Below are 21,792 nucleotides of genomic sequence, written 5' to 3'. Positions count from 1 at the left end.
CCACTGGCGGATCCAGGGCCTTTGTTTGGGAGGGGCCAAAGTGGCGTTAGAGTAATATGGGGGAGGGGTGTAAGGGGAGGGGGTGGAAATTTTTCTATTGCTGAATGCCCTCAGATCAGCGGCGTAACGATGAGTCTGGGTGCCCCTGGGTCCAAGGAAGGAAGGGCCCCCCTGGCTGCTGCGGAGAATCAACCGATATGCGCGGAGCGCACATCACGAGCGCGGAGCGCGAAGTCCCAAAGGCGTGGGTCCAGGGCCCGCCTTAGGGCCCTGGAAGCTCTGGGGTTCTACAAGCTCTCTGGTGCAATCTAAGCCGTATATGGAACATTTCGTGGTGATTTTATCGACTGAGATTTTGGGGAAAATCTGCGTTCATAGACACATTTTTGGTCCGCCTTGTCTGTCATACTGGGAACATGAAAATACTGTGTTGCAAAGCTAGAATACATTAAGAGATTGAAAGGACAATAAGACCAAACGACCAATGTCCAATTAACATCAACATGTATATTTCCACCCGTGGCGTAACTCCTGTGGACAAATGGTATCCAAGTTCCCGAGAACTTGGAAAGGCTAGAGCTTGAATTTACTGAGCCTGGCCTTCTTGTCAGCAAACATATCGATTAGTCCATCTATATCAAGTGACCATGCCTCCTCGCTCTCGATGGAAAGGATAGCCAGCGAATCCAGCCGATCTTGAGAAATGGTTGAACGTAGGTAAGTCTTGATTAGCTTCAACTTGGAGAATGATCTTTCTGCGGTCGCCACTGTGACTGGAAGTGTAATAAATAGGACCACAGCCGATAACAGCTTTGAGTAGGTACTAAGGTCACACAGAAAAATATGTCCATTGTCTCGTTTATAGTTCCTTTTCCAACGAAAACGTGCCGTTTCAAAAAGAAAAGAAAAAAAGGGTACCCCTCTTCTAAGTTCTGTACATCAGTGCAGCGGGGGCCCCCTTTGGTCGGGGGCCCCTGGGTTTGCCCCGTCCGAGCCCATAGGCGTTACGCCGCTGCCTCAGATGCAATTTGGTGCGACAAAAGTGTACAATGGTGATGTTAATTTACTTCTAAAAAATGTTTCCCAGGTGTAATTTTCTAAAATATTTATAAAACAAAGTTGGGATCATCTTTCTCAATTTTTTTTATTTTTCATAGGTTATAAATTTCTTACAACCAGCCTGTAACTGCAAAATGGTGATAAACTGTAAATCCTCATGCTCATACATTTAATTTTAAACCAGAAAACGTAAAGGTTTAGACTAGTCTACCACTGCTATTCCTCTCGATTTTTTAAATTTCCAATCATATGATTCAGCGGACGTTCGGAAACACTTTTTGGCTCACCTTTGGGGGGGGGTGGGGCATGGCCCCCGTTGGCCCCCCTTGGATCCGCCAGTGTTAGCAACTAGCATGATTTTACCTCATTTTGTCTCAAAAGAAAACTTGTTCCTTGTTTCCCAATTTGCACATTGGATATTGCAGTGCTAGTATGCATATTTTCCTTGAGGGGGGGGGGGCGTTGATGGAGTGATGTGTATACGCAAATAAGATAATACAATAAGAGTTATAAAGGGTACTAAATATAAGGCTGCATCGGTCCAATCGAATTTCTGCAAAGTGCCCTTTGATGTCGGTGCCCCCCCCCCCCCCCAGATGAAAAGTGCTTCCGCCGCCCTTGCACCCGGGTCTTCCACGATGTTAATGTCATCCGGGTCTTTTAAGTATTACTTTCAGCCTGATGATTTCGGTATACAGTGATACAAGTCAAAGCGTTATCAGTGGTATACACTTCAATAAACACATGCCAAGTGTATTACGACTACCAAAATTCTTTAAGACAAAATGTAATGCTCAAAACTATAAATGGTTATTTAATCAGCTCTTTACAGCACAAAGAAATTGTTTCCTTCGGAACAATGCAATTCACTTTGTTGATGCTGAAACCAAAACCGACTATGAAAAACACTTGACAGTATTATCTATAAGCAGGGGGCTACCATGTATAGATGACAGCAAGGAGACTGTAAGTGAAATAACATATGCTAAATCGTTTCCTCAAACTTTAGTGCAATGTTTAGTTTACGATATGATTGGATCAACGATAACTATATTCTCGATAACTAAGCGACCTCTGTTAGGAAGAATATTCAAATATACGTACAAAATATAGAAAAGAAATATTCTTACAAGAAGTGATGGTAGCAAAAAGAAGCACGAAGTAAATTAAGTTCTCTTTAAGACTTACCTTGCATGATGTGCTAAGAAAGCCATATAATCCTTCACGAAAGGGCTGGAGATATTGACGTATAGGCCGTTGTCTTCCAAGAAATGATTGATAGTAAACTATTGTAAAGTCCTAGTGTTCAAACTTTACCGAAAACGAAAGTCAGTAACAAAAGAACCTTTAAAGTTGCAAGTTAATTCTAACATGAGAAATATACGTTAGTCACTCAATATCAAAAAAGACTTTTGCTTTTTAACATCGTGTGTAACAGTAAGTTGGCCTTACGTTTCGATCCTAGCAGGATCTTCTTCAGAGGCTAAATGACAAGTAACAGTAACAGAAGGATAAAAACACCCACAGAATACAGACAGGTTAATGAGCATGGTGAAGCTTTTTAACATCAACTACTTCGCACCTGGCATTGTATTTACTGCAAACTCAATGTTGTGCCGGCGTGATCAAAGCTGGTATGAAGCTGCTGAGCGTCGACAAACCTCTTGCGACAATACGGCATCCGGTGTTAGGGCAGAGCGTTCCCACAAAGAGAAGGGTTTGTTCGTGTTGCAACTAGCAATTTCCTAGCATGAGACACGTTGACAACAGACAGCCTTACGTTCATATAGACAGCTCAAGTTAGTAAGCTTCATTATTTATATCCTAATACGGGGCATAAGAAATCATTTATGAGTAATTGTTAAGTCCTACAGTTGATTGAAAAAGCGACTTGTTCGTGGAAGTCTTATTCGCTATGAATTGGTTCTATATATTTTCGGTGCGGTGACTTCACGCTGAATGTACAGGCTGGCTTGTTATTGTTGTACTATATGTATGGCTAGGATATTTATTGTAGCTGTACCCCATTGCGCTTGATGTTATGCCACGTGACGTTATTACTGGTGTATTTATAGTGATTTACTGTAATAGAGTGGTTTTGAGGATTACTAAACTGAAGTATGTAATCATAACTTTTATATAATGTTTGTCTTATGTTTGCTAAAGTTGCAGATTGAACCATCATCTCTGTTGTCATGATCATATTTGGTCATCTTATCATGTCAGACAGTTATCTTTACTAGAGTCATCTAAGAGAAATCTAGGAGCTATATCATGGAATAAATATGTAACACTGCAAATGTGTGTCTTGCTCATATTTACGAGACTCGCGCTAGACCTAAAACCGTCGAGCTTACTACAAGGAAATATATTGTAAGGTCGCAGTATAAGGGGTTAATTGATTATTAAGACAACATCTGGCAACACCTTAAATACACATGTATTATCTCCCATACGTATCATCTCGACCTGTTATAGTGATATTTTTATTATTACTGTTATGTTGGCTAATGTTGTAGATATGTAAAATATTATTTTTATGTAGTTTTGAATCGCACTAAATGCTAGATGTGCCATATTGTATCCCGTGGGTTTAAGCAAAGTTAACTCAATTTCTTAATAACCTATGTACTTACACTCTAAGTGTATTTAAGACAGGTCACGGCGTTGTTGAATCTATGATCGTGTTTCTTTAGTTCTCGCACTGTGTTAATATTTGCTTAGAAAATTGTGTTCACGCCGTTTTATATGATAGGTAGGACGTCAAGTGGTACACTAGGGAGATGCTGCGTTGCATTGTGTTTTCAAAACGTTTCGTCAGAATTAATTTCAGTATGCATAATATAAGTAACCGACATGTAAGAGTTAGCAGTTACAAGCACGTATTTTTTAACGTGTGTATACCATGAAGTTTGAATAGAGGGTACTGTTGTAACATGGCCACCTGTATGTTGTCTTCATTGCCATTGTTTTGTGCTGAGAATCTCTTCTGTCATGCACAGCTTCTGAAAGCTCACCAACCAGAGAATGTACGTGACAGTATAGAAAATTTCATTTAGGGCCACATAAGTTTACGTCTCCTTCCTTCATATTGCTTACTGTGAGCTGACTGGCTCATGATCCGTTGCCTCAACAAAACAACTAAGTCACATTTCTTGATGAGCCTCGACGTCAAAGATCATTATCTCTAGTATGTATCTTTAACATTTAGTTTTACGTTTAATTATTACCTAGGTTGGCATTTCAATTTCTCGTTGCGGCGTAAACGAGTTAAACGAAATAGTAACCATTAATAAGGAACACGGTGCATTTATTTTGTCCAGCTTTAATGTAATAATGTTTTTATTGCTCGTTTTTCTCCCTCCCCCTTCATTCCTCACCCATGAGAAAATATGTAAATAAAACATATTTCACCTAACCAAAACCTTTGCTCATTATATAACGCACACACAAGTGTGTGGTATCCCTAACGGATTCGATTTTCTTACTAAACACCTATTGCAGTAATGTTAAATATTACACATTAAATAATTGCTATTTTGTTAAGTATCTGTACAGAAATGGGTAATAAGTCAATAACTGTTTAAAGTGTGTCTGGTTGCGCTTGTAGCTCTATAAATTAAATGCTCTCGAACCTGATGAAAGATATGATTTCGTTTAACAAGAGGCAAATTATTGATCGCCGCACGTTCAATGGACAAAATTGCTTTTAGTCAATTGTTAAAAAAAAAAAAATTAAAAATAGCAGAGTAACTTTTGATATACGTTATTGGGAAGATATGATTTGTCAACATGGACAAAGTATATTTATGAATGACTGTGGTAAAGTTATATTGTACATAGTGTACAACATGTTTCGTGTGTTATACAACGTTTAGACGATGATCAAACGTTAAGCGTGTTATTCCGCTTAATGCAACGATGCGCTAGAATGACGTGTTTCAAAATTTTGGCAATTGTTGGATTGGTCATCTTGACACGTTTTAAAGTTCTACAAGGTACGTCTAATCTATCACATCTTTTGATTCATAAGTTACATTTTGCTAATTTTTTATCGATGGAACCGATCTGATCGTTCTCAGATAACGGGGGAGGGGGAGAGGAGGCGGCATGTAAGTGTATTCTACTATTTTAAAACTATACATGGTTCAGATTTAACGTTTTTATAGTAAATTTAACGTTTTCTTTACTGTTTGAAATGGTTTTACATGTTCTTGCCTTTTAGTACCTTCAGTGTGATTTCACATTTTGTATATTGATAGAAAACATGATTTTGAACGTATCACCTACTATTCCAATTATATAGTTTTATTAACGATTTTACCAACAGTATCGTTCAATACACTATTACATTTCAAAGGAATTTACACAGCCTTTTTGGATTGTAGGAACATCGTCTTTCAAAAATGGGTCGACTGACCAGTCGGGCAATTAGACAGAGACCGATGACCCATATCAATAGGAATCCACTGCTCTTCATAGACCCCATAGGCCTTGATTTTCTCCGATGTTTAGTTGGTTTTCCAATTATATATTCCAATAGTGTGGACCTTATCTATGTAGAATATGTTGTAACCAGAGTTAGACAAGTTGTAGACAATTGTCTCTGAATATCATCGATATGTTTGTAATGAAAGACTCGTCGAAACCATTTGAAAAGCAAGGAAATATGATATACGTCATCGTTCGGCTTCTTCGTAATTCACCGCAATTATTCATGCACGGAATGTTTCGTAGACAAATATCAGAATGCGTTAATTCAGAATGTGTACTGAAAATTTATTGTATTGGTTCCACATTAATATTATTTCCCAATATCTTGAGAAAGTTTCCTTTCTAAATTGTTTTGCAAATTTTTAATTTATTAATTGTGCCGTAATGAAAATAACTGTTATCACTAAACACATTAACATTTATTACATAATGATGCCACCATTAGGTGAGCGATATGTTTAAAATGATTACCCAGAATATAGTGTATATTTGTTTTCTATTAACAATCACGTTCATACAGATAAACTTGAGAAATGAGACAGAAAAACATATATTGCCGGAAGATGTTATATATTGTAGAATATTTGTGTATGTTACTAACAATTATGTAATTGGTTAACGTATCATTCCATATATGGTTTAAAATATCGTTGCAAAATATCGAGTGATAGATATGACAGTCTTTACAACAGTAAAATTTTTCTTTTTGTGTTGTTGAAGACGTAAATTAGCACATACATAGGGTAGAGAACGGTTTTCGTGCTGCGCGGACGTTAATTCTAGAATCGATATGTTCATATAATTGCACAAGATAGTCACATGTTGCATCGATCTTATTAAACACTCTTTATTTATAACACCAGCCTCTCCCTCCAGGACGATGTTCAATAACAAATAAATGGTCCATGTCTTTAGTAAACTTACCAGGACATACATGATCATGTACACGGACCTGGAGTATATGTAGTTAATAACAGTATAATGGTCATTAGCTTTTACGACGCCTTAGCGACCAATAATGTGGGAGAAGCCCACAAGAGCTAATGGAATATAACTTACACATCGGGTGGCTTCCAATTCAACATTTTAACTCAAATTTGGAATCTTTTCAATTATGAACTTCATTTCAGATGGTAAAACCGTAGATTGCTTTTGGATGAAGAACACACCTTATTATGACCCGGCCGGGTATCAAACCCGGAACCTCCCGATTGCTAAGCATCATTGCTTCAAATGCCAGCGCCTTTATCCACTCGGCATAGCACCAGTTTATAATAGTGTTGGGAAAAGAGCTCTTTCCTGGCTAATGTAATGTTTGCCTTGATGATGCCTTGATGATGCCTTGATGAATTACCTGATGACCCCATCAATGAATCTAGCGCATTGACTTGCACTGATTAAATTGTGATAATGCTTGCAACTCCCTTTCATCCTGGACATTTACTCCACAATACTCATTTTTTTATTGCTTTCTTCAGCTGGAGGAGATGTAAGAGTCAAGACTTTTGCATGTTCGAATCATGAATCATCAAATGCTGGTAAGCGTTCGTATTCATAGAATTAATAAATGACTGAAACTAAATTGTTAACTTTTTGTTGGTAAAATGAACCAACGCATATACATTTTCTTGTACCAAAATCTCCAGTACTGACACGTATGACTATACATGTAAACTCAAAGCAATACAATTTAACAAAACAAGACAACTTGCCTGACTAGAAGAGGAATCGATTAATCCTTAAACTACTTCAGAATTGTGTCAGCCCTTTTGCTTTAAATATACTTACATTACCATTTTAACAATAGATTGAACTTTTACCAGTATATTGAGGATGTACATTTGTCAAAAGTGATAACTTTTAATACATTTGTGATTATAATGCTCTATTATAAAGATGCTGAGCTAGTAATGTAGAAACTCAGGTAATTGGTTTTATATGCAAGCAATGGGCTTTGTAATCAATGTAGATTGTGTTGTGCTTTACTACAGCACAACAGTGTGTACCTGTGTGTAACTGAAGTGGGTGTTTGGGTGTAACTGAAGCGGGTGTTTGGGTGTGTAACTGAAGTGGGTGTTTGGGTGTGTAACTGAAGTGGGTGTTTGGGTGTGTAACTGAAGTATATGTTTGGGTGTGTAACTGAAGTGTGTAACTGAAATAAAACGGAACGATCTGTGTCAATGAAGTACACTATAAGACTGAGAACATATCACTTTGTATCATACAAACTGAAATTACTAATTACAAACAATCAGTTTATTATTTCAATGAAAACAAAATATCTGGTGGTTCTTGTTAAATCTTATGAAGTGGAACAATGTAATTAAGTATTAAATAAACTAAATGGCATATTCCGATGTGCAGATGGAAGCAGTAGAGTAATGAAGATAAGTTGTGTAGCACAATTTAACAAAACCTATATTAAATATGACTTTAGAACCATGGCTCTTAGAGAAGTATTCTAGCCTTCTACAAAGTTGACGTTTCATTTTATTGAGCGATCATATTGCAAGCATTATTTGTTTACATAGTATTGATAACATGAAGACATCTAAGGGAAAATGTCATATCAGAGGTGTTCCGTTTCCTCAACAGACAATCAGTATTGGCGTGATGACCATCGATGCGGGGGAGATTTCCTAGCACCAAATGGTCTGGTGGCGAAGTGTCTCGAAAACTGTTGCTCAAATTTTCTCTGGTGTGGAAATGAAGACCAATATTGTAGTTGTTCTTCGTGTGTGGATTATAGGGAGGCATAAAAGAATAATAGGGGTCTGTTTGATTTTAATATAGATCAGCTGGTTAAAGACACCATGGAGAAACGATTCTGTTTTCGTTTGTCTTACCGCATCCAGAACGCGTCCTTGCTCTTCATACTGTGGATGTTGGTGTAAGTATCACCACACGTTGACAATAGTAAGACTATGAGTATAAATCGTATGCCCGTCAGTCTTTTCTGGTTCCTGCCAGAATTATTTTTACATAGATAGACAAAAGGCGCGAAACAAAACTGACGATTTGTGAGTCATGCATTCAAGTTTTGCTGTATCCGATCAGCAAACATGTCAACAACATACCCTTTAGACTTGCAATTAATAAAAAATATCGCAAAATTACTAAACTGTTTGATATAATTCGTTTAAGATGAGAGCTTTATAGACTAATATTGACACAGTGAAAGATATTTACTGAAGATATCAAAGAGTAAGCATGAATCTTTATGGTTTTATATTAATAAGATATTTTTTTTACTTAGATTCAGTCGTAAAGGTTTAATGTATAATTTTTAGCTATGATTAAAATTAATGACGAATCAAACTTCAAATAAACAGAAGGAAATTAATGCATAAAATGACATCAGTGTTTTACACTAGCATTATATATCAACAGCTGCCGTGGCGAAGTGGTTGTTCACTTTACTTGCAGTGCGAGAGGTATTTTGGTTCCTGGGTTCGATCCCCGGTGCCGGCAGATTGCTTTTGCCGCGCTCTCATGTGGTCGCTTGCTTTCATTAGGGACTTGAAGTATTATACACGAGCGTTATATATCAACATCTGCCGTAGGTTTAATTTAATAGTAACAGGGAAAATACCAGTTTATTGGTTTATGTTAAAGAGGCGTTTTATAAGGATACCCCTGTCGAAAAAAGGCCCTTGCCGCGACCAGTTGCAGCGACTTCGCAGCAACTAGTTGCAGCGCAGTCGCTGCGACTTCACTTTTCACATGCAAATGAGGCTTGTCGCGACTTCGCCGGAGAGGGGGTTGCGGTGACTTCGCCGGAAAGGGGCCTGCGGCGACTTCGCAGGAGAGGGGCTTGCGGCGACTTCGCAGGAAAGGGGCTTGCAGCGACTTCGCTGGAGAGAGGCTTGCAGCGACCTCGCCGCGACTTCACTTTTCACATGCAAATGAGGCTTGTGGCGACTTCGCCAGAAAGGGGGTTGCGGTGACTTCGCCGGAAAGGGGCCTGCGGCGACTTCGCAGGAAAGGGGCTTGCGGCGACTTCGCCGGAGAGAGGCTTGCAGCGACCTCGCCGCGACTTCACTTTTCACATGCAAATGAGGCTTGTGGCGACTTCGCCGGAGAGGGGGTTGCGGTGACTTTGCCGGAAAGGGGCCTGCGGCGACTTCGCAGGAGAGAGGCTTGTGGCGACTTCGCAGGAGAGAGGCTTGTGGCGACTTCGCAGGAAAGGGGATTGCGGCTACTTCGCAGGAAAGGAGCTTGCTGCGACTTCGCAAGGAAAGGGGCTTGCGGCGACTTTCCTGGAGAGGTGCTTGCAACAAATATAAGACAGAAGAACTTTGTAGGTCTAAACTACTGTACTTTATTTTTAGTTCTATACTGTTAATTGTAAAACTTCTTATATTATTACTGTCTACTCTAATTTACCTCTGCCCCCCCCCTCCCATTATCCCCAACATGTCAGCATCACTTCAGTTTCTTCATCAGTCTCCTGGCTCTGCTGCACTTGATGTTGATTGCCTATGTGACATCAGCATAGATCTTCAGTACACTGCCACCATACACTGGAGAAGAAAGGCAAATTTCCCTCAGGTTAATGACAAATACCAATAAGTATCCTCTTCAATTTATCATTATTCAATACTCATGGAATTGCTGAATTTTTTCATTGTGGATATGAAATTTGAGAGTAATTATAAGTCTTTTCTCTATGCTTAGCCATTACTCTCCAGATCCTTCCTTATACAAGCAAGGAAACTGAAGTACCAGTTTCACAGGAAATATTTGCATTATGTATATTTACAGCTGATTTGGGAGGAAGCTGTACAGAATTTATGTCAAATGTTTTTTTTCTTCAACTACCTAACCTCCTTTAAAATATGTGGGAATTCTGCTAACTTACATCTAATAGCTTCCATCTGCAGGGGAAACAGCTTTACCACGGATGAATTGTTCCCCTGTGACATATCTTGCGGCTCGAAGAAACCGTCCATCATTTTCTTTACAAGAAAAGCCTCAGATTTGAGACTTGGAGAGAAGGGTACTATGCCAAGCAGCTGGTATGGCAACATTGCAGTTGACAAGTCTCTCCAAATGTGGTGATGCATCCTCCCTATCACTCAAAATGACCTAAAAGAAAGAAAAAAAATAACAACAAACTGATTAGAAGCAATCTGGATCTCTGCAAATTAAACATATTATTCATGGCATTTTTGGAATATCACTTCTGGACACTTAAACACGCCTCAACCCTAACACTCATCAACCCAAGTTCTGTTAAGAAATATAGCAAGAGAATTATGAGCAGAATCTGTTGATCTGTTCTCACTGATATCTATGTCATGACGTGTTAGCTTGATCAAAACTCAAGTGCCAGCCTTCCCTTAAAAATGGAGTGATCCTGAGGGTGGGTACTCCATGCATACAGGTCATTCTAGTTTCAGATATCAACAATTGGGGCTTTCACATTTGGTGCTCTTGACTCATTAAATATGCAAGATAATAAATACGCCAAACTTGTGTTTGGCTTATAACTGGCTATTCAAGGAAGATCGGCGAAGATTGAATGGCTATTCAAAGAAGATGTTCAGAGAAAATTTGCGCACTTTGCGGATATCAGGAAACCACTGAAGAACTTTCTCTTTCTGTGAGATATTTTCATTTACATTTGAAGAAAACTTAAGTGCTCAGTTTGCAAACTTCAATTTAACTTAAAAAAAAAACGTATTGGATCTAAGTATTGTGAATCATACTATCTATATTTAATCACTCTCTAGGGTCCACCACAACAGAAACACAGGCAATATCTTCACATCATTCTTAGAGGAACACACAGTTTCAATATTTGGCATACTGTAGCATATTTATCCCATTTCACATCTGTCATATAAAGACAGTACAGACTCAATTGTTTTGTGCTATGTCTGTGGTTGAACCATGGTTCCAATTAAAAAGTTCACTGGCTGGTTTGTTTGGAACTGGAACTTAGATTGATAGCGAATTTAACCAACTAGTTACAGTAGCTTAGTTATACCCCTTTAGACATGGGCAAATTACATTCCAAGCAGACATGCTATAGGCTTTAACATTTAAAGTTAACTTCAGGATTCTTTGCACTGAAATACTCTAAAAGAGTCCCTGAAGTGATAATAGTGATGCATGCCGCCTAGGCCTAGCCTACTCTGTGTTCTGCTAAAATATGCTTAACTATACTGCCTAGGCTTAGCAAGGCTATAGTCGATTTATATCCTTTAGCTTACTGGAACTTACCACCATAAGCAAACGATGCATCATATGTTTCTGAAGCTGTATAAAATGCCCGGAATTTTCCCCCAAAGGCCATTGAGATTTGTCCCTCGTCATCCATTAGCTACACCAAATTGACTGTCTATCAACCAGAAAAGGCAGATATGCTAGCAATCACCTCCAAGCGAAGATGGCAGCCCAAGATCCCTAGCAATTGTATCCACTTCGTCTTTTAAAAATTGCATTTTTTTCGACGTTAAGAGTTATGCAAAAGCAAGAAGGCTGGATTAGGTTTGCTTCGTTACTAACACCAATACTAACAGTAACCTACGCACTAAGTTTAAGTTAGGCTACTCAGTCAGGTAACGTGAAAACTTAGCAAAGTAAAAACGTTAACCAAGTCACAGAAAATCTCGATTTCTGTTCAAAAATATAAATATATTCCACAGAACAATGGTCCAAAGTATTGAGTATTTCGTAAAAAATTTTAATAAAGAATTCATGTAAGAAACCTAAAAGTCGAAAGAGCTAGAGAATATGAATGTCGATACAGCCGGTATTGTATTTGAAAGATGGATTGTTACGCAATCGAAAGCGTTCGCAGTTTCTGATTGGCCAATCATTTTAATAGACAACATCTGTCTCAATTTGTACATTTTTACGTTGTTGGTTATGATGTAAATTCGATCGTGTTGATGAAAAATGAATGAAATGGAGTACAAATTTTTAAAGGAATCACGCATCCAGACATTAAAACCAACTCAATTCAGTATCCCTTTGTCAAACTGTACGAGATGTTGTAAGTCTATCACCTTTTATCAGATCCTTTCTAGCAACTTATTACTGCGTACTTAAACCTGGTTGAAACCAGCCAACCTATATGATTGTATGGACAAAATAAAACAGTAACCTGTTGTGTAGACTTGTTTACTTCAAATTTACACAACAGTCGTCGAAGTTCCTGTGCTGGTAGAAGTATCATGAGCAGTTGCACGAGACGTGAAAAATAATTTTACACTCACTATACTACAGTATTAGTACAGTCACTACTCGGTCTATATTTATTTTACTATCATTCCCGGCAGGCTGCAGCATTCGATTGATATACATGATGGAGTAAGTGGTTAATCATTTTTTATTTGGAGATGCCAAGCCAAGTAATAACGATCCCATCGAACTACTTGAATACTAATTCTAGTAACGCTCAATCTAGGCTAGTGTTGTACTGGTAGTACTACTAGTAGTTAGTAGGGGGGCTTATGAGTGAGGCTACTATATGCCTTCATGCACAGTCAGTGTAGGAGAGTATCGATACAGAAATAGCCTATAGCCTATGCGGGTCAAGTCTATGTTTTGCTACAGTTAGGGTGAGGCTTAGTAGTGGTACTACAATGCTTGTAAGTAGTAGCCTAGGTCTAAGAGTATTTTACTAACTCTAATAATTAAAGATTAAAGTAGTATCCATTGGCTGCATATGCTGATTAATTATGTCTGTGCCTACACCTAGTGTCATTGTACCCTTTTTTCCCTGTAGATCTACTCAAAAAATCAACGACTCGGAATGAACTTACAGCAAACTATTTCCAGCAAACAAATATTGGTGAGTACAATTCCTATACAAAGCCTAGTCAGCAATTGAAATTAGCCTGCCCCCCCCCCCCTGCAGACATGACATGCTAGATTAAACAGCATGAATTCACAACCTTAGCCCTGGCTTTATGTCTCAGTCAATAAACTCTGCGTTTTAATCATAACATGTGGTGCCTGCTATTAGGCCTAATGCACCTATCAACTGTATGATGCACCTCAGACCCCCAGGATAGTTGCGTCATGTCAAAATTAAGCTGAACATTGACACTTCATTGCGCATATAATGTGACACCCCATTGCATTATTTAAATTTGACAGGGATTAACTTCATTTCATATATTATTTTCAGAGCCCAGTGTTACTCCTGATTTCAGAGGCCAACTTAGGCCTACTTGGTACAACCAACCACGTAGAAGAGAAATACCAGCTTCATCCAATGTTCAGTCAGTAGCTTTTACTCCAGCCTTATCTGAATTTTATATGGCTGGCCATACTGAAGGTGGCTCATCATCCTTTGTTGAGAGCTTGCAGCCAGATTATCAGTGCACTGATGAAAGTCCCACAACAATTATCCACCCATCATCTACCTTTAGCAATGGAAGTAAGTGAACTAATGAACATTACAAACTGGCAGGCAACTCTTGACCAAGATGGTCACATTTCTGATAAGTGGGAGGATACGTTGGGTGAGCCCGATGATACCTGTGATGCTTCACCTTTGGAAGATGATGAAGAGTCAGAGACAGAGTCCAGGAGTGGTTCATCATACATCTATAGAGGATATTGGATGACGTATAAACAAGTCTTCTACTGATACTCACATTTGCAACTACGCATTCCATCACTGATGTCCAGCTGTCTGATATGCTAGCACTAATTAGTCTCCATTGTATGGAAACTCACTCTGCCATTGGTAGTCTAAATATAAGTTTAAGAACTATTTTGAAAAGGCAGATTCACCAGTGCAAAAGTATTATTACTGTGGGTCCTGTTTTAGCTCTGTTGAAGATGGCCAGACCAACGTACTGTAATATATGCAGGATGACAATTGACTTTGAGAAGAACAAATTCCTCAATGTAACACTAGAGCCTCAAATTCAAAACTTGTTTCAGCATCCTGGTTTTGTAGATAAAATTCAGCATAGATTTAAGGGAACTATATATGGATTGTTTCTCAGTGACTTTCCAAATTTTAAGAACCTGATTAACATTTTAAACCTATTAACTCAAACCTATAAATTGATTAACAGAAACTACAGTGAAGTTTGGTAGAATAATGAATAAGAATCTTCCTGAGTTTTGTTCTCAGAGTTTTGAGATTACTTTTAAGATTCTAAAGATTTAATAATTTGCATTGCTTAGTGTTATTTGTGGGTTTCCTGTACGAATTAAAAGAAATGAAAAGATCAGTAATTTTTTAATTGCTGATCTATAAGCCTTGATGTTACAGTAACCTATTTGAATTAAAGTACAGAAATCATAATCTCTAATGTGCCTCTCCTCATGTTGTAACCATTACAGTTTGTTCAGTGGTACCACATATTTTCTATTCCTATAGGAAAAGTTAAAACATTTAAAAGATGATGGCTCTTTAATTGAAACCAATAAAAAGAAATCCTAAAAAATGTATGATATCTGTTTGGTTTGTGTAGAGTTTGAGTCTGTAAGATTGTATGTAAGTTTCTCCTTGTTGTAAAGATAAGTTAACTGCAGAACCCCTGCACTACACTGAAAAAATAAACTAGTCAATATTGCCACGGACTAACGTTAAATTAGTCTGTAACGTTAGCCAATGCACACGGACTACCAAAAATCTTCGTTTCATCGCTGCTTCTTAGTCAGTTTACACTGACTAAGGAAAATATAATCGCAGCTTAGTTGGTGGCGACGGACTAAGGTATTTTAACCCATGGACTAAGACCGATACGGACACCCGATTTACGCCATAATCGTAGCTTAGTCGGTGTCGACGGACTAATGTATGACGGACCACTTCGATTCACTTCAAATTGGAAACCGAGAGGCAACGGCAGCTTGCTGGACTTGGCATAGTTCCATACGATCACTCTAAGCAACTTTCAACCGTAAATCACCCAAGAAGGTCTTTAGTAGAATGGAGGTATTAACTGCCATCGTCGGCCTACCTGTTATTCCTTTAACTTGAAGGTAAAATTAAAGTTAATTGTTAGGCCACTGGCACTAGTACTGTATTATGGTTAGTGTAACGCTACCGTTGTAACGCTACTGTTGTCACGCTGGCGTTTCGCAATACACAAGTGCAATGACAGTGAGTAGCCTATAGGCTTCTATTGGGTACTGCAGTGCATTCTCAACACTAAAGTGTGCATTCTAAACACCAATTAACAATGTGTTATGTGTGTATTGGGCTAGATTGAACAGTGGCACATAATCTTCTAATTTATTCCCAAACAAATGCTGGAACTATAAGTCTCAATAGTTTATCATTTTTTAGTATTTAATTTCCGGTCACACCCAGGAAACAATTGCGACATTCCTTCACGGTCGACTTGTTTACTGTAAGAAGTATTAACCGTTTTTTCTCAGGAAAGCTTGATAGTCTGAAGTTATTATAACATGTGCTTTTAGTATACTGCCAAAAGAGTAAGTTGTTGTATTTGTATTGATATTTTATGTAGAAGTAACGGAAAATTTAGTATGTTTAGTTTGGTCTAATTGCACGTTTTTTTTCTTCTGTCCAATGTAGTGCAGGGTTCACTTGCGCGAATTCAAATTATTCTGTTTATGTATATGCATCGATTCGTAGATTATGATGTTTTTTGACATTTATTTGTAATTCAAGCATATCTGTTTAGTAGCAAAGTTTAAAGGTTAAGATTAATTAGTTTTCTCTTTTTGATCCTAGATTGAATGAAACTCATTGACGTAAATAATTGATCAGATCATACAGTTTAACGCAGTTCCTAAAACTCTGGGTATTCTCTAGTCTTCGCCGGTCCATTATATACTTTAGTACTACTAGTAAGACTAAATCAAAACGACCGAAAGACAAACTTAGTGTAACAAAGTACTGATTCTCCTCTAGCCTAGGTCTAAACAGGCTTGTTATGTGAGCAAGCAAAATAGCAACTAAAAACGATTATGCCTATAAATAAGTTGGCTCAGTGCATTTCTGTTTCTAAAATTTTATATTATTAAAGATCATAAAAACAAACAAAGATTTAGCCCATGTTTTATTATCTCTGTATTCTGGGCATTTGATTCTGGTTGCAATGGTGATGACACTCTCGTTCAAATTTTCAGCTTTATACAGTCTGCTTCAAACTTTGGGATTGTTTTTTGAGACTATAGTGGAAGCAAATCTCACATAACTTTGTGGTGACAACTTTTTTTTGTTCTTTTTCAAATGATGAATACTTTGCTGTTTTTTTTTTCCAGCAGGAATTGAAAAGCCAAATATCTAAGTCAAGGGTGAGGTTTCCTGTGATGTACGACACCAGTGTGGAGGCAACAACAGAAGAGGAGAACTGTGTTATATATGGCTTAAAGACATGTTTTAAGATGATATATTGGTACCCTTCGCAGAACAAAAGAGTTTATCCAAGAGTCCAAAAAGCAAAGGAACAAGTACCATAGAGAAAAAAGATGGAAGAGTGAGTTTAATTATTGTACCCAACTGTTTAATGATATTAAAGATACTTTTCATAACCTGTTTTAAAAAAAAAACAGTCTAGTATATCATTTACGTGCAAGCTTCATAAGTTTGGTCAAATTTTCACTGATCTGTAGAGCGGGAGTCCAGAGGGTTTGGTTAGCTGGGAAGGTAACCAATTGCCTGGTACATCACAATGTTCACAATGCATTCCTGTATATGAAACCTGACGACTGGCAAACCGACTGTGGTGGATGTGGCTGGGAGAGCAATTTAAAGTCACCTACCCTGTAATAGCTAACCTAGATCAGCTTTCATGGTAACCACATCAAAGTAAGAACAATGTGTCATGTATGGCCCCAAGAGCAACAAATGGCCATCGCCAGTAATTATTGGTGGTGGGGTACCCCTGCCAGTGATCAACAATTGACCCCTCACGGCTGACCTAGGTCAGCTCATGAGGTAACCACTTGAAACCTACTGGAAAATGTTGGTTAGGACTTCAGATAAAAGGGATGGGCATTGCCAGTAATTTTTATTGGTGGGGTACCCCTGCCAGTGGACCCCCAATATGCCCATCCCCTCATTGACCTAGGTGAGCTCATGATTTGACCAGTTGAAACCTACAGGAAAATGATAGGTATCACTTCATATGTAAGGATGGGCATTTCCAGTATTTTATATTGGTGGGCCACCACTGCCAGAGTTCGCCCATCCCTTACATATAGAATCCTGTCAATCATTTTCCAGTAGTTTTCAACTGGTTAAATCATGAGCTGACCTAGATCAATGAGGGGGGGGGGGCATTTTGGGGGTCTACTGGCAGGGGTACCCCACCAATAAAATTACTGGCAATGCCCATCCCTTACATATAGTGTCCTGCCAATCATTTTACAGTAGTTTTCAACTGGTTACCTCATGAGCTAATCTAGGTCAATGGGGGATGGGCATTTTGGGGGTCTACTGGCAGGGTTACCCCACCAATGTAAATGACTAGAAATGCCCATCCCTTACATATGAAGTGATACCTATCATTTCCAGTAATTTTTCAACTGGTTATCTCATGAGCTGACCTAGGTCAATGAGGGAATGGGCATTTTGGGGGTCTACTGGCAGGGGTACCCCCCCCCAATATAAATTACTGGAAATGCCCATCCCTTACATATGAAGTGATACAATTTTCCAGTAGTTTTCAACTGGTTACATCATGAGCTCATCTAGGTCAATGGGAGATGGGCATTTTGGGGGTCTACTGGCAGGGGTACCCCACCAATAAAAATTACTGGCAATGCCCATCAGTTGTATCTGAAGTCCTAACCAACATTTTCCAGTAGGTTTCAAGTGGTTACCTCATGAGCTGACCTAGGTCCTTGAGGGGTCAATTATAGATCACTGGCAGGGGTACCCCACCACCAGTAATTACTGGCAATAGCCATTTGTTGCTCTTGGGGCCATACCTGACACATTGTACTTACTTTGATGTGTTACCATGAAAACTGATCTAGGTTAGCTATCAGGTGACTTTAAAATTGCTCTCCCAGCCACACTCACCACAGTCGGTTGCCAGTCGTCTGGTTTCATATACAGGAATGCACTGTGAACATTGTGATGTACAAGGCAATTGGTTACCTTCCCAGCTAACCAAACCCGCTGGGCTCCCGGTCTATTGGGATCATTATTAACATGATTAACATAATTATTAAGCTTTGAAAAATAACTTGGTGTTATGCTGTTCAAAGCTAATAATTATTTGGTAAAGCTGCTATTCCTGGCTTATAATTTGAGGGACCTAGATTTAAATGTATACCTCCCAATATGTTATAAAATTTTAATGTAAATGTATGTTTATGATAATGTGAGTTATCATGTGCTATATCTGTATCTGCGCTTACACGTATATCATATTTTCTGTTCACAGGTCAATAATGGTGCAGATTTTGGCTTCCTGAAGACAAGTGGGAGGCCATTTGTAGTTAAGAGAAACACTCTTTGTTCGTGAAGACTTAACTGGTGTCGATTTGGGGTACCACTTTAAAACGAAAGTCATGAGGAACCCTTGCCCAAGATTCAACTTTGCATTATTGTGCAGTGCTATACTTTTGCGATTCATGTTTGATCCATGAACTTGTCTTAACTTTGTTGGAATAAAATCATATTTTCAGATTTTTGTTTACAGTGATTTCTTCTCTATCTGTCGAAAGTCAGCCTTTGTAGACATCAGAAGTTTTATCAGAAATAAATACTGCCAACGTACACATTATTTGTGTTTCTTCTGCTCTCTTTTCTTTCAGTGATGCTAGTCAGTGAAACTAGTCGGGTATAATTCTTTCAGTGATTCTAGTCAGTGCAACTAGTCAGTCGATACCGACTAAGGAAGGTTAGTCGGGAGAGGCACCATCCTGACTAATGTAAAACCTGCTATAAACTAGTCGGTGGCTCATATAAATTAGTCGGTAAAGACCGACTAATGTCACCAATTAATGTAACTGACTAATATACATTTACCGACTAAGAAATTGTTGATCGACTAAGCTGACGGACTAAGATGACCTACTAAGAAATCCAACTGACTAAGGAATAAATTAGTCGGTATAGCAAGTGACTAAGGCTATGTTAGTCGGGAGAGGCACCAGATGGACTAACGTTATGTTAGTCGGTGAACCAATTTAAGTTTTCAGTGTATGAGCTTCATTATGCTGCACTATGAAAGCTTTCTCACTGTGTAGTAAATACAGCTAATTGCAGAAGGGAAACCTGCCCATGAATCATGATCATGCAGTAATAACTTGAGTTCCCACAACTAGTTGCAGGAATGGTACCTTTCTGTAAAGTGATTATTTCTTGACGTAAAGTATCTGCGACTGGTTGCAACAAGAAGGCCTGTCCTGCAAAGTAACTTTCCTTGCCGCGAAGTAGCTGCGACTGGTTGCAACAAGAAGGCCTTTCCTGCGAAGTAACTTTCCTTGCCGCGAAGTAGCTGCGACTGGTTGCAACAAGAGGGCCTTTCCTGCGAAGTAATTTTCCTTGCCGCAAAGTAGCTGCGACTGGTTGCAACAAGAAGGCCTTTCCTGCGAAGTAACTTTCCTTGCCGCGAAGTAGCTGCGACTGGTTGCAACAAGAAGGCCTTTCCTGCGAAGTAACTTTCCTTGCCGCGAAGTAGCTGCGACTGGTTGCAACAAGAAGGCCTTTCCTGCGAAGTAACTTTCCTTGCCGCGAAGTAGCTGCGACCAGTTACAACAAGATGGGCCTCCTGCGAAGTCATATTCCTTTGCTGCGATGTTGCTGTGACTAGTCGCAGGAGCAAAACCCTGCGGCGAAGTAATATTTCTGCTGTCGCGAAGTTACGGCAAAGTCACAGTAAAAGTGAAGTACTGCGAAGTCTTGTAGCGAAGGAATTCCTTCGCAGCGAAGTCGCAGCGACTGCGCAGCGAAGTAACCCTTTTGGTAGGGGCAAAACTAGTAGTTATGAACGCCAAGAACCAATCATTAAATGAAGTATGAAGGATTTCAAGTTAATATAAAGTTTGTTGAAACTGGGGAAGATTGATTGATGTTAGCATAAAAATAACTAGATTTAATTTTAATTTTGTGTTTATGTTTAAAACGACACAGCGACATCATTGACTACATAAATACAAAGCCTTGGATCGTCTTCATTTCTGAACATCTTTCTAGTTGTAAGTCTTTCAAATTTGTAATACTTACCACAGTAGTATACAAACGAAAGACCGTCTTAAGTATGAAGTATATGTACAATGGTTGTTTTTTTTTTCATTCTTTGCGGTAACTGTATACTATACCGAGACATAAACATGAGACGGAGCGGTAGCATGTACTCAAGAGTTAATATATTTCTTCATTATGTTCAATAAATCTGTTGTAAACAAAACACTGAGCAAGCTATGTTTAATGCTGTATTCATTCTTTCATTATACTTTATATTCCAACTAACCATTTGGCGCAGGAGACCGAAACATATAACATATTATAAATGTGACCGCATCTTCATATTATTTCTCTACTGAATTAATGTTTTTCATTCTATTCCATTCCATTAACATACAACATTAGAAGCTATTATACAAGACAGCATTTAATTTGAACATACTTATTTGGAAAGTTGTGTTAAATAGGACGTTCAATCACTATTATTGATACATATGCTATAAAACAATTAAATATTGCTCTTAATTTCATTCGACATAGGAAACACATGATAACACATTAACACAAAACCTTCTTAAACCTTAATTGTCAGTTGAATATTACTTATAAAATGTAAACACTGATACTATATCGTCGTAAATATGAATATGTTCAAGACAAGTTTGTGCTTAATTCCAATTCATTTCATAAACATATACATAACTGAGGCACTGTGTCTTCAGTCCGATTATGCTTTGATGTTATACCTTCTTTTTATTCCATTTCATAATATTCAGTGCATGTACTAAATCATTGTTTATTTGACATGCTTATTCTACTCCATAAACATATCATATCCTATTGTAATGTAGTATGAAGTATTATCATCATTGTATCACTTTAAGCGTGTGCTTTCATGCCTCTTTGTATTAAGAGTAACAACTTGCTTCCTGTTCCTGAACTTATTCATTCCTCACCCACATTATAGTCATACAAGCCCCCTTTGTCCTAATTCCATGAAATCCTCATGCCTGCCCACATATGACAACCTGTTGCATCTCATGTGTTAAAAATGTGGTTAGTCATAGCCCTTTTCTATGAGACTTAGTTATTAGAAGTAAATATTTCAGCCTATGTCACAAAGAGGTTATCGCCTCTTCTCGGAATTT

At 38.4% G+C, this 21,792-nt stretch overlaps 4 long non-coding RNA genes across 4 annotated transcripts; 3 read left to right on the top strand and 1 right to left on the bottom strand.

Moving 5' to 3' along the window:
- The first annotated feature begins 4,797 nt into the window (after positions 1 to 4,797).
- On the top strand, positions 4,798 to 9,180 carry LOC139977341 (uncharacterized). Its single transcript, XR_011796505.1, has 3 exons — positions 4,798 to 5,057; positions 7,032 to 7,091; positions 8,149 to 9,180. It is a non-coding gene; the product is annotated as an uncharacterized lncRNA (long non-coding RNA).
- Positions 9,181 to 9,182: 2 nt separating this feature from the next.
- Positions 9,183 to 12,319, bottom strand: LOC139977338 (uncharacterized). Its single transcript, XR_011796502.1, has 3 exons — positions 11,782 to 12,319; positions 10,415 to 10,641; positions 9,183 to 10,076 (listed from the first exon to the last, which is right to left on the bottom strand). It is a non-coding gene; the product is annotated as an uncharacterized lncRNA (long non-coding RNA).
- A 180-nt stretch (positions 12,320 to 12,499) lies between these two features.
- Positions 12,500 to 14,974, top strand: LOC139977340 (uncharacterized). The gene is made up of 3 exons (XR_011796504.1): positions 12,500 to 12,873; positions 13,292 to 13,357; positions 13,697 to 14,974. It is a non-coding gene; the product is annotated as an uncharacterized lncRNA (long non-coding RNA).
- A 467-nt stretch (positions 14,975 to 15,441) lies between these two features.
- LOC139977339 (uncharacterized) lies at positions 15,442 to 19,658 on the top strand. Its single transcript, XR_011796503.1, has 3 exons — positions 15,442 to 15,969; positions 16,765 to 16,979; positions 18,897 to 19,658. It is a non-coding gene; the product is annotated as an uncharacterized lncRNA (long non-coding RNA).
- The last annotated feature ends 2,134 nt before the right edge of the window (positions 19,659 to 21,792 follow it).

The sequence above is a fragment of the Apostichopus japonicus genome, chromosome 12 (assembly GCF_037975245.1).
Source record: "Apostichopus japonicus isolate 1M-3 chromosome 12, ASM3797524v1, whole genome shotgun sequence".
NCBI classification, from domain to species: Eukaryota; Metazoa; Echinodermata; class Holothuroidea; order Aspidochirotida; family Stichopodidae; genus Apostichopus; species Apostichopus japonicus.
Note: the sequence above shows the minus strand (reverse complement) of the source record. Positions and strands in the feature narration are given on the sequence as shown.